The sequence below is a fragment of the Bison bison genome, unplaced genomic scaffold (genome assembly GCF_000754665.1).
Source record: "Bison bison bison isolate TAMUID 2011002044 unplaced genomic scaffold, Bison_UMD1.0 scf7180017864233, whole genome shotgun sequence".
In the NCBI taxonomy this organism is placed as follows: domain Eukaryota; kingdom Metazoa; phylum Chordata; class Mammalia; order Artiodactyla; family Bovidae; genus Bison; species Bison bison.
Genome location: NW_011494805.1, coordinates 4207104 through 4220026, shown reverse-complemented (window position 1 = coordinate 4220026; position 12923 = coordinate 4207104). Strand labels below are relative to the sequence as shown.

At 39.7% G+C, this 12923-nt stretch overlaps 1 protein-coding gene across 1 annotated transcript in view; it reads right to left on the bottom strand.

Annotated features, from left to right (window-relative positions):
• RALYL (RALY RNA binding protein-like) overlaps positions 1-12923 on the bottom strand; it is an 825421-nt gene that overhangs the window by 327499 nt on the left and 484999 nt on the right. The gene's annotated exons all lie outside the window — the stretch shown is intronic.

Genomic DNA, 12923 nt, shown 5'->3' with positions numbered 1-12923 from the left:
TTCGTCTAGTCAAGGCTATGGTTTTTCCTGTGGTCATGTATGGATGTGAGAGTTGGACTGGAAGAAGGCTGAGCACCGAAGAATTGATGCTTTTGAACTGTGGTGTTGGAGAAGACTCTTGAGAGTCCCTTGGACTGCAAGGAGATCCAACCAGTTCATTCTGAATGAGATCAGCCCTGGGGTTTCTTTGGAAGGAATGATGCTAAAGCTGAAACTCCAATACTTTGGTCACCTCATGCAAAGAGTTGACTCATCGGAAAAGACTCTGATGCTGGGGGGGATGGGGGGCAGGAGGAGAAGGGGACGACAGAGGATGAGGTGACTGGATGGCATCACTGACTCGATGGACATGAGTCTGGGTGGACTCCGGGAGTTGGTGATGGACAGGAAGGCCTGGCGTGCTGTGGTTCATGGGGTCGCAAAGAGTCGGACACGACTGAGCGACTGAACTGAACTGAACTGAACTGAAGGCCTCAAGTTAGGAATAAGCAGAGTTCACGAGCCAAAGTGGTCTTTGTTATTCTCAGAATGAGAAAACCAAAGGTTCCCTAAATCCATATATTGGGTCAAAAAGACCCAATAAAGTTGTTTGTTAAGAGTGAGAAATCTTAATCCTTCAGTTTCCTCATCTCTAGAACAAAAGAGTGATGGTAAAAGGCCCTGGAATTTATTGAGTATGTGTATCCCTGGCAGCATAAGAAGAGCTGCATGTGGAATACGATCCCTTCTAGACCTTTCAGTGCTTTCAGTGACATTTTATTTGATCTACTAGAACTAAAGAATGGAGAAGGCAATGGCACCCCACTCCAGTACTCTTGCCTGGAAAACCCCATGGACCGAGGAGCCTGGTGGGCTGCAGTCTATGGGGTTGCTGAGGGTCAGAAACACTGAGCGACTTCACTTCCCCTTCTCACTTTCATGCATTGGAGAAGGAAATGGCAACCCACTCCAGTGTTCTTGCCTGGAGAATCCCAGGGATGGGGGAGCCTGGTGGGCTGCCGTCTATGGGGTCGCACAGAGTCGGACACGACTGAAGTGACTTAGCTTAGCTTAGAACTAAAGAAACAATGACCCCCAGATTATTCATATCCAAGGACAAGGTGACATAATTTCACTTTATATGGAAAGAATGACAGGTTTTTATGACTTTTGTTTAAATCTCTAGACAGCGTGTACCTGCAGAAAAGCTGCCTATAAAATCATGTCAGGAGACCTGGAATTTATACAATAAAAGAGATAATTATTCTACTGTGTTTGAAAGACTATACCCAACAATGTTGTAGAAGAGGTCACTGTGCCCAGTTAGAATATCTTGATAAATTTATCTAGGAAGACAAAAGGCTTGAAAATTTTGTCATAAAAGGAATAGCTCTTCTGTAAAAGGTAGTACTTACAGAACATGGCAGTTGCTACAAAAGTTGGAAAGGGTGTAAAATAAAAGATAACTGGACTTATTCCATCTTCTCCCAACGTAGCAGAGCAATTAAAATGTATTTCACTTTTTGTCTTAAGTACAGGTTATAATATGATAGCCTTCCTAATAGAATCATTGTAAGAATCAAATGAGAAAACATGCAGAGAATATTTAGCACATTAATTAACTCACTGTGAATGTTCAACAAGCACCGCCCTTAGTAACTAGGATGTACCCTTCATAATGGCAAGAATCAGGAATCACGACTACCTTTGCATACCCGTATATCACCATCATCTGGCAGATAGCAGGTCCCCCTAACCACATGGTGAATATATAGCTGTGGACTTTCTGGGCTCAAAAACAGAACTTGGAGTGTGACTTCCAGAGTAAAAGGCTTCAGTTCAAAAAAGAAAGTGGAGCCAACGTAGTGGAACAAAGTGGTTTATCGCTTTCCCAGCACTTGCACGTCAGAGGACACGTTCATGAGAACTGGAGAGGCTGTCCGTTCCCCATGCTGACCTCCCCCGGCTGCTGGTGTCCTTGGTCACTCACTGCATAGTCGTTTTCCCTCTGACCTCGCTGACCATTCCTTCTGCTTCTTTCCTGAACCTTCTCCACTGTTCAAACTTCAACCCTAGAGGATTCGCTGCCTTCACACTCTATGCACTCTATCTGGTGATGTGTGTATCTAATTCCGTGGTTTCAACTGTAATTTGTATGCTGATGACATCAAATCCTTGAAATGATTAGCTCAACTGTCTAATCGGCTATTAATTAAACACTGCAATTTCAGTTTGACCACAGCTAATCTAAAGTCAATATCTCCTATGTTCTTCCCTGGTGACTCCGATGGTGAAGAATCTGTCTGCAATTCTGGAGAGGTGGCTTCTATCCCTTGGTTGGGAAGATCCCCTAGAGAAGGGAATGGCAACCCACTCCAGTACTCTTGCCTGGAGAATCCCATGGACAGAGGAGCCTGGCGGGCTACACTCCCTGGGGTTGCAGAGTCGGACACCACCAAGCGAACAGTGCTAAATTCTTCCAGGAAGCCAGATATATGATAGTTCTCTCCTCATTTCACGTCACAATATCAATCCCAAGCTCAACAAATGATACAATCTAAAATTAGATACTTCAGACTATGCCTGAGAACTAACTGCTCTTCTCACTGTTCTTGTTGAATGCATAGCCAAGTTAATTTATCATCCATCCAACTGATGTTTAAATCAACATGAGTCTTGACTAGCTGGATTTCCTCAATATATGGACTATGTCTTTTAATTACCTGTGAGACATTATTTAGGAAAATTTTATCCACTATTGAAAAAGTCCTTTTAAATAGTTGCAGAATACTTGTTTTGGTAAAGATAGCTTACAAACATGTGAGTCTGTTCTCAGCTTGGATGCATTGCTATGACCATCAGGGCCTGTGTAAGCCCCTGGGGTTCATTGTCTGCAGCCCCTAATGGTTTACAGCCGTTTGTTACGATGAGTGCATTCATCTCCGCTGATGCTGAATCATTTTATAGCTTCAAATTGCTGTTTGTTGGAGGCATGCTTATCCTTGGTGATAAACACTTTATTTTTACTCCGTAGGAACCCTTCACAATCTATTGACGTAAGTAGAGTTGGGTGCTCTCCCACTAAAAGGTCCAGTTTGCCATTCTTATAATATATTCTGTATCATTCCTCACCACTGACACTCCATAATGCTGTCACTGAGTATGCTCCAAGCGGTTCCCTTCCATCCCTGATTATAGTCTACGGTACTCGGACTTAGGACTTAACAATTGCCAGTGGAAACCAGGTAACTAGTATATGAATCCCTTAGTTTAATTTTATATATATATACATAGTTAAGTCTGTGCACTCTGATCTGAGCACTGAGAAACCCACAGAGTAAGCTATAGGCTTTAGGAGAATTGTATTCATTAGTATTTAGAAGCATCTCCCCCTACCCCCTGCCTTTTTAAAAAATTTTAGATCTACACCTGTGTTCTTGATAGCAGAGTCTACCAGAAATGTGACAACTGGACAAGTCAAATCCTTAGCATAAAGCACACACTGTTATCACTTACTATTATGGATGTTTTATACTCCCTCAGTGACTTGCAAATAGAAACAGCTAGAAAATTTTGTGGTAAACAAATAAATGTATTGAGTACACAAGGCTGTGTTACAAGCAGCAGAGAACATAGAACTGAATACATGCATATTTTGGTCTAATGGGGCAGACGGATATTTCATAAATAGCTGCAAAAGTTGAACATAATAGATACTATGGGAATGGCAGACAAGGACAGATTTATTCGAATTGCAATATCTGAAAAGACTTCAAGGAAGACAGAACGGTTCAGCTGGGTTTTCACTAATGCGTATGTCTTTGAACAGCAGGTATGAAGGCAAGGGAAGGCTTTGCTGGTCAAAAACATGAAGGAAAGAAGCGTAAGTGAGGAGGAGGCATCTAAGGGCAGCACACACGCTGCATGAATGGAGCATCCTGTTTGCGTGCGCGCTCATTTCAGTTTGGAACTCGCGCACAAAGAATAATCTTATAAAATTCTGTTCTAGTCTAAGGTAAAAATTAATCTGGTTGAATCTTAATCTCATCTGTAATCCTTACAACTATGAAGACAACTACTAATTAATGAGGATTTTGTTTGTGCTTAGTTCATTCAACATATCGTTTGTTTGTTAGTTAACCCTTCTTAATGTACAAACATATAATTCCATTTTGAAGACAGGTTTCAAATAGCTGAGTAACTTGCCCCAAATGAAAACAATTGCAAGTTGCAGAAGTATTCATTCCTAGGTTTGACTGATGGAGGAGCCTGGCAGGCTACAGTCCTTGGGGTTGCAAAGAGCCAGACATGACTGAGCAACTTCACTTTCTTTTTCTTTCTCTTAACTTAAAAAGGAATAACGTGTTTATCAAAAGGAATTATAATCAGGACTTTATTTTATAAAGTTTCTGTATTTCAGTTGAATACCAAATCCATCTTAAAATTCTATTTTTATTGAAATAGCTATCTTTTGATATCTCAGATTGTGCGGATCAAAAGAAAAAAAAAAGACAGTGGATACCCAATTTCCACTTTATTTACTTGATATCGCAAGTAGTTATCTCTTACCATCCATGATGTGTTTGGGCGTCATCAGTTTGTGATCGTATCTAGCCGTAAATTTCATTACTGAGAAACAGGGTATTTTAAAGTAATACAGTTTATAGCGTTATCTCTGGAAAAATGCAATAAATGGAGATATACTCAAGAACAAGTCTTCAGAATTCTAACAACCACAGGCAATATTAGGGGGTGTGTGTGTGCTAAGTCACTTCAGTCATGTCTGAATTTTGGAAAAATGTTCAATTCTGTCAGCTGTAGTAAACAAACTCATTTATCCCAAGTCTAAATCTGTGGCTAACTCTCCAATTTTATGGCCAGTAAAAGTAGTCAATTGCAGTTACTATCATAAACATTTGTGAGATAGATATTTAAACTAAACTGCATTCATTCTGGTCAGAAATGTGATATACACAGCATAAAGTCGTTATAGAGATGTGCTCTGAAAGTAGTGTGCAGTGAGAATTCAATATTGCTGAGATAAAAACACTGCATATTCCTCTGGGGAAAGCTCTACTTCATTTCCTATTCAAAATAATGCTTGTTTGGAGATATACCAATGGCTTTCCACAAAACTATCTTCCAGACAGTCTCCGTGCAGTACTTTACAGAATAATAGCATTTAAAGAATTGCTTTCAGCAAGACTAAATCAAGGTCACTACTACACTGGAATATATTAAATGTTCAGACAGAAAGATACTGAAAAGAGTAGAAGACACATGTCTATGTGTGTATGTATGTGCGTGATGCATGCATGCAAATAGACATACATGTAGCGTGTGTGTGTATATATGTGCACATGGATCTTACTGTATTTTCAATAATTAAAAAAGAGGACTTTGCTTAAATTCAGAGATGCTGCAAAGGCATTTATTGAGCTTATCTATCCATTCATGCATCAGAAAAGGAAATGAAGCATGGGCTTGTTAGTAGTCACATGCTGTCCTCTCGTGATCACCACCTTTTTCTAGAATGTTCCTAAAACAAGTGCATGCTTTCCAGAATTGTACCGGGAATTATTCTCAACTTCATCCGTCTGTTGTTTATGTAATATTTTTTACTGTGGTAAGAACACTTAACATGAGATCTACCCTTTCCAGAAAATTTTAAGTGTCCAATATCATGCTAACTACAAACCCAAGGTAGAAAATTAGCTCTCTAGGAACTTAATCATCATGTACAACTGAAACTTCATCCCACTGAGCAGCAATTCACAGTCCCCCTTCCCCTTGCTCCTGGCAGCCACCACTGAACTTGGTTTATGTGTCTGACTACTTCAGATTCCTCATCCAAGTGGAATCATGTAATCTTTGTCTTTCTATGTCTGACTTACCTCACTTAGCATAATGTCCTCCAAGCTCATCCAGACTGCCACATACGGCAAGACTTTTTTTTTTTTATAAGGTTGAGTAATATTTCATTGTATTAACTTTTTCTTTATCCATTCATCTGCTGATGGACATTAAACTTATTCCTACAGCTTGAATCTTGTGAGTGAATGTGCCAATGAACACAGGATTGCAAATATCTTTTTGAGATCAGATTTCAATTATTTTGGATAAATACCCAGGAATGAGATTGCTGGATCATATAACAGCTCTGTTTGTAATTTTTCTAGGAACCTCCATACTATTTTTTACAATGGCTGGATCATTTTACATTGCCACCAACGGTGTACAAGGGCTCCGACTTCTCCATTTCCTCACGGACACTTGCTAACTTTTGTTTGATAAAGCCATCCTGACAGGTGTGTGAGGTGATACTTCACTGTGGTTTTGATTTGTATTTTCCTGGTGATTAGTGTTGCTAAGGATCTTTTCATGTGCCTGTTGGCTACTTGTGTCCTTTGGAAAATGGCTATTCAGTTTCTCTGCCCATTTTTAAATTAATTAATTCTTTTTTTCTTTGCTACTGAGTTAAAGGAATTCCTTAACTGTCTTCTATACTAGTGCCTTATCAGATCTCTTATTTGCAAATGTTTTCTCAGTTCAGTTGAATGAGACGTTGTCTTTTTTCTGTTGATTTTCACTCTTTTGATTCTCGCTTCTTTTGCAGGTACACCTCTTTTAGTTTGATGCAGTCCTTATTATTTATTTTTACTGCTGTTGCCTGTGCTCTTGGTGTCATATCCAAGACATAATTGCCAAGATCAAAGTTACGAAGTTTTTTTTATGCTTTCTTCCAGGGATTTTGTAGATTTAGGTCGTATGTTTAAGTCTTTAATTCACTGTGGGTTCATTTTTTTTGTATAAGATTAGAGTCCAAATTCCCCTTCTTTTTTGTATGCAGATAGAAAGTTCTCCCAACACTATTTGTTGAAGAATCTATTCTTCCCCCATTGTCTGTTCTTGGCATGCGTGTTGAAGAGTAACTGACTGCATATGCATGGTTTTACTTCTGGATTCTCTATTCTGTATCTGTCTACATGCTTGTCTTCCTGCTAGCTTCATTTTTATGTATTTACAACAATCTATCTAGAAAGAGAAACTAAGAAAGCAAACATTTTTACTACAGTCTCAAAATAATAAAATACACAGGCATAAACTTAACCAAGGGAGTGAAAGAACTATACACTGAAAACTATAAAACACTGATTAAAGAAATTACAGAGACACAAACAAATGGAAAGACATATCACGTTTATATGTTGGAACAATTAACATTGTTAATATGTCCATACTGTCCAGTATGATCTATAGATTCAATGAGATGTTATAAAAATCCCAAATGGACAGAAATATAAACAGTTTTAAAACACACTTGGAACTACGAAAGTCTGCAAATAGCCAAAACAATCTCTAGAAAGAAGAACCAAGCTAGAACTATCACCATTTCTTCTTTCAAAATATATTATTAAGCTATAGTATAAAGCAGTACACAATACATTTTAATTTTAGCTCTTGGTAATTATGTTTTATTCACCTAATACTATCCAAAGTTCCCTGACTTTTACAAAATCAAATTTCATGATCAAGCTTTTCTTCTTGTATTATAGGATTTAATGCCTTGGAAATGCAGATGGATTTATTAAAATGTTTATCTTTATCTGAAATTCTGAGCAATTTATGCTGTCCTCCAGATATTTCCTGAAGCAACAGCCATTGAATTATGCACGGAAATACAGTTATTACCACTCTTACTAAAAATACTTTCCAGTTTAGCCATGCCAAAAAAAAAAGTTCTGATCTTTAGTTTTCTCAACATCAAATTCTTGCAGTTCCTAATTTGAAGTTGAGCTTTATTGAGGAAAAACGTGGAAGAAAAAGGGAAACTGCATCAGTCATTTTCCCCATGTTTAACATCTAACAAAGTGATAATACACACGCCAATGCTTGGAAGAATTATCTGACTTATTCATTCCTTTCATATGCACGCTCAGCCATGTCTGACTCTTTGCGACCCCATGGACTGTAGCTTTCCAGGATTCTCTGTCCATGCAATTCTCTAGGTAAGAATACTGGAGTGGATTGCCATTCCTTTCTCCAGAGGAAGTTCCGGACCCAGGGATTGAATCTGGGTCTCCTGTATCGCAGGCAGATTCTTTACCACCTGAGCTATCAGGAAAGCCCTTTCTGACCCATAAAAGTTTCCAAAATTCCCTTTAAACCCATGTGTATTCTGAGCAATCAAGTTTACTCACCATAGTTCTTTCTGTTTGAGCATAGGTCTTTTTCATCTTAAAAGCAAACTTTTTTTTTTTTTTACGAAAGCCAATATTTTATTGAAAATGAAGTTCAAACAATTCATAATCTAAGCATTTACTGCATTTGTTCAAAGACTCGGCTTCAGGGAAAGAATAGTCCACTTCATTGTGGAGGTTTTGCTAAAGCTTTATGGCCATGCTGCTGGTCTTTATTTTCCCCTCTCTACTGGGTTTTTCAAAGTGTATTATAAAGATAAGCCTCATGTTGGGCAAAGTTAATATGCCACAAAATGAGAACTGTGGTCAGAGAAATCAGCAATTAGGCTTAGAGCAGAATAATCTGTATGCTACTGGGGAAGAGTGGAGAAAAATTACTATTAGCTCCAGTAGGAATGAAGTGGCTGGGTCAAAGAGGGAATGACGCTTAGCTGTGGCTGTTCCTAGTGGTGATAGTCAGCCCAGTGCTGCAAAGAACAATATTGCATGGGAGCCTGGAATGAATTAAGGTAAACCGGACGTGGTCAAGCAGGAGATGGCAAGATTGAGCATCATCATTTTAGGAATCAGTCAACTAAAATAGCCGAGAATGGGTGAATTTAACTCGGATGACCATTATATCTACTACTGTGGGCAAGAATCCCTTAGAAAAATGGAGTAAAAGAGTCTGAAATGCAGTACTTGGGTGCAATCTCAAAAACAACAGAATAATTTTCATTCATTTCCAAAGTAAGCATTTCAACATCACAGTAATCTAAGTCTATGCCCCAACCACTGATGTTTAAAAAGCTAAAGTTGACCAGTTCTACAAAGACGGACAACACCTAGAACTAACACCAAAAAATACAGATGTCCTTTTCATCATAGGGGATTGGAATGCAAAAGTAAGAAATCAAGAGATGCCTGGAATGACAGGCAAGTTTGGTCTTGAAGTACAAAATGAAGCAGGGCAAAGGCTAACACACAGTTCTGTCAAGAGTGTTCCTTTTCCAACAACCCAAGAAATGTCTTTACACATGGACATCACCAGTTGGTCTGAAATTACCTCGATCATGTTCTTTGTAGTCAAAGATGAAGAAGCTTTATACAGCCAGTAAAAGCAAGATCTGGAGCTGACTCACTGGAAAAGACTCTGATGCTGGGAAAGACTGAAGGCAGGAGGAGAAGGGGGCGACAGAGGATGAGATGGTTGGATATCATCACTGACTGAATGGACATGAGTTTGAGCAAGCTCTGGGAGACTGTGAGGGACAGGGAAGCTTGGTGTGCTGCAGTCTGTGGGGTTGCAAAGAGTCGGACATGCCTGAGTGATTGAACAATAGCTATTTTTACCAAAATATTAATGCTGAAAATTCTCATGTCCTTTGTCTTCACTGATACTTCAATTTGAGACTGTGAATTCTCTTGCAAAAAGCTTCTATTCTTTCTGTTCCGCCTCTCAATCTACCCTGATTCTCACTTGTTTTTTAAGGCTCAATGATCCTCATTGATGCTGGCTCAGTGATCAGCACTCTATCCCAACACTTCCATCAATAATATTTCATGATCCTGCTTGTCATTTTCCATGGTCATTTCTTCAGAATTTAACTACCATGTCAGCTGGTAAGCAATACATTTACTCAATATTAACAAACCACCTACTGTTTAGGATTTACTTTAATTTTTAAAAATTTTCCTGTAGTGAGTGAGCAAAAACAAGTTGGTTTATCTCCAAAGATGCTTATATTGTAATAAAGGATGAAGACAAATGTGCACAAATGAAGAAGCAATGGAAAGAAAACAGACAACATCTAATGGAGATTTAGTGGGACAAGCTAGTAAGGAAGGTTTTCTCAGGTGTTATTACTCAATTTGTAACTTGAAAGATGAGAAAAGACATGAGAAGTGAATCCTAATACATCCTGTGCTGAAAAGAAATACCTAATATGTTAAGGAGATGCCTCAAGGCTGGTGGCTGCAGAAGAGGGAAAAGCAACTCTAAATACTGGAGGAGAGGTAAGCGCCAGTCAAACCAGACCAGGTAGGTTAGCAGAATTTTATTCTATATTCAAAAATAATTCACGGAAGTGTTTCGCACAATGAGTAACACCATGCTTATTTATAAGATTACTTTGAGGCTCTAGAGAATGGATTGAATGAAGGAAAAGAAAGAAAAATACGACAAGGATTAGAAGGTTAATACCATAGTCTGGGTGGGACATGGTGGTCTGTTTCAGCTGATGGCAATAGGAATAGAAAGAAATAGGAGTAAATTAAGCTGGGTACTTGATTTGGAATATGTTGCATAAAGTCTGCTTATGTGTCGGCATTGGGGACGTTAGAGGAGAAAGGGAACAGACTCGGGCGTCAGCTTCCTGACTTGCACGAGCGAGGGAATGGACGATCATGCCATTCATTGCAGTGGGCTAGCGGAAAACATCAAGAATTCAACTTCAGCTACAAGGCATGAGCTTAGAGAAGAGGTCTGACCTAGAGAAATAAGTCTGGAGTTTATCAGAATATGGAGTCAGAAGTGAAGGAAATAGGGGGAAAAAAAAAACAACTGATAAAGACTTGCCAGTAACACAGCCAGAAACCTGGAAGCACAGAGCACCCCAGGAAGAGAGGCACATGTAGAGCTGAGAGACCCGGAGCACTGGGAGCTGCCCCCGGGTTCCGAGCCTGGCCACTGCCGAAGAGCTCAGGAAGACGGCTTTCTGGAGAGGACTGGGAGGAAATTCAGGTGATAGCGAGATTCAGAACGAGTGTATTAGCACTAAAGCTTCCTCCAAACAATGTCCTGATACAAAGACATTGCCATAGGCAGGAATTTCAGAGACCCTGGTTCTGAACAGAGAATTGGAAAAGTATCACAGTTGAAAAGGGAATCGTTCCAAAAGAACGATTGGAAAAATAGGATTCTGAACTGGGGAGAGGAATGCTAAATGTTAAGATTTTAGAAGTTTTTTTTTTTTTTTTAGGTCATTCAGTTCAGTTCAGTCACTCAGTCGTGTCTGACTCTTTGTGACCCCCTGAACTGCAGCACGCCAGGCTTCCCTGTCCATCACCAACTCCTGGAGTTCACTCAAACTCATGTCCATCGAGTTGGTGACGCCATCCAGCCATCTCATCCTCTGTCGTCCCCTTTTCCTCCTGCCCCTAATGCCTCCCAGCATCAGGGTCTTTTCCAATGAGTCAACTCTTCGCATGAGGTGGCCAAAGTATTGGAGTTTCAGCTTTAGCATCTGTCCTTCCAACGAACTCCCAGGACTGATCTCCTTTAGAATGGACTGGTTAGATCTCCTTGCAGTCCAAGGGACTCTCAAGAGTCTTCTCCAACACCACAGTTCAAAAGCATCAATTCTTCGGCACTGATTAGGTCATTTAGCCCAGTCCAAAAATGACATGAACCATGCCCTTTTATGGTTGCAATAATTTAAAGCTACCTAGCATGTCAAATTAAAGATAGGCTGTTAAAGAACAGAAGCATACCGAAGATGGTATAAATATTTAAGATGGAGGGAAGTAATGGTACCAATTTTACTTTTTCCGGAATCCATCAGGGCTTTAAATTTTCTTTGAAATAGAGATTTGATTGGTCCTTCAGAATTACATGAAATAAAGCCCGTGAACACACAGTAAACTGCAAGCTTCTCCATCAACACCAGATATTTGGTGGTGTGCAGTTCAGTTCAGTTCAGTTGCTCAGTCATGTCCGACTCTGCGACCCCATGGACCGCAGCACGTCAGGCCTCCCTGTCCATCACTACCTCCCATCGAGTTGGTGATGGCATCCAAACATCTCATGGTGGTGTTACTCTTTCTAAATTATCTAAATCATTATCTAGATATTTGATTAATAACTACTCTAAAACATTATTAATCAAAGATCAAAGACAGATAATCTCTGGTAATACATGCTAAATCTGGCAGAAACAGACATACAATGGAATGTAATTTGATGACACACTTCTGTACAAGTACTCAGTGGTTTTTAATAACTGTAAGACTTGGTTCAGGCTGTTAGGGATATTAAATGGAAGTCCTCTGTTCAGGCTTCAGGGAAAAGCAGGCACACAGGCTTCTGACCTGCCGGGAACTTGCCTGATGGCTTGCTTGCTGTGAGAGCAAGACAAGGAGCACCACAGATAAGAAAGGAGGCAGGTCTTGAAAGTGTTGAGTCCCTAGAGGGGGTCTGGCCAACTGAAACTAGGGCTTAACAACACTCCAAGATTTGCAAGACAAAGCAAACAGCATTGTAAGAAAGATTAACGTAAAACCAGAGCAGCAGTTTGTGAGCAAACTGATGATCCTTTCAGTTTAAGGCCTGAGATTGTAAGTGGGAACCCTCAAACTACAAAGATGGGCAAAATAAAATACAAAATGGTATGGGCACAACAGAAGTAGAAGATATTAAAGAGGTGGCAAGAATACAGAGAAGAACTCTACAAAAAATATCTTCAAGACCCAGTTTACCATGATGGTGTGATCACTCACCTAGAGCCAGACATCCTGGAATACAAGTCAAGTGGGCCTTAGAAAGCATCACTATGGACAAAGCTAGTGGAGGTGATGGAATTCCAGTTGAGCTATTTCAAATCCTAAAAGATGATGCTATGAAAGTGTTGCATTTAATACATCAGCAAATTTGGAAGACTCAGCAGTGGCCACAGGACTGGAAAAGGTCAGTTTTCATTCCAATCCCAAAGAAAGGCAATGCCAAAGATCGCTCAAACTACTGCACAATTGCACTCATCTCACTCG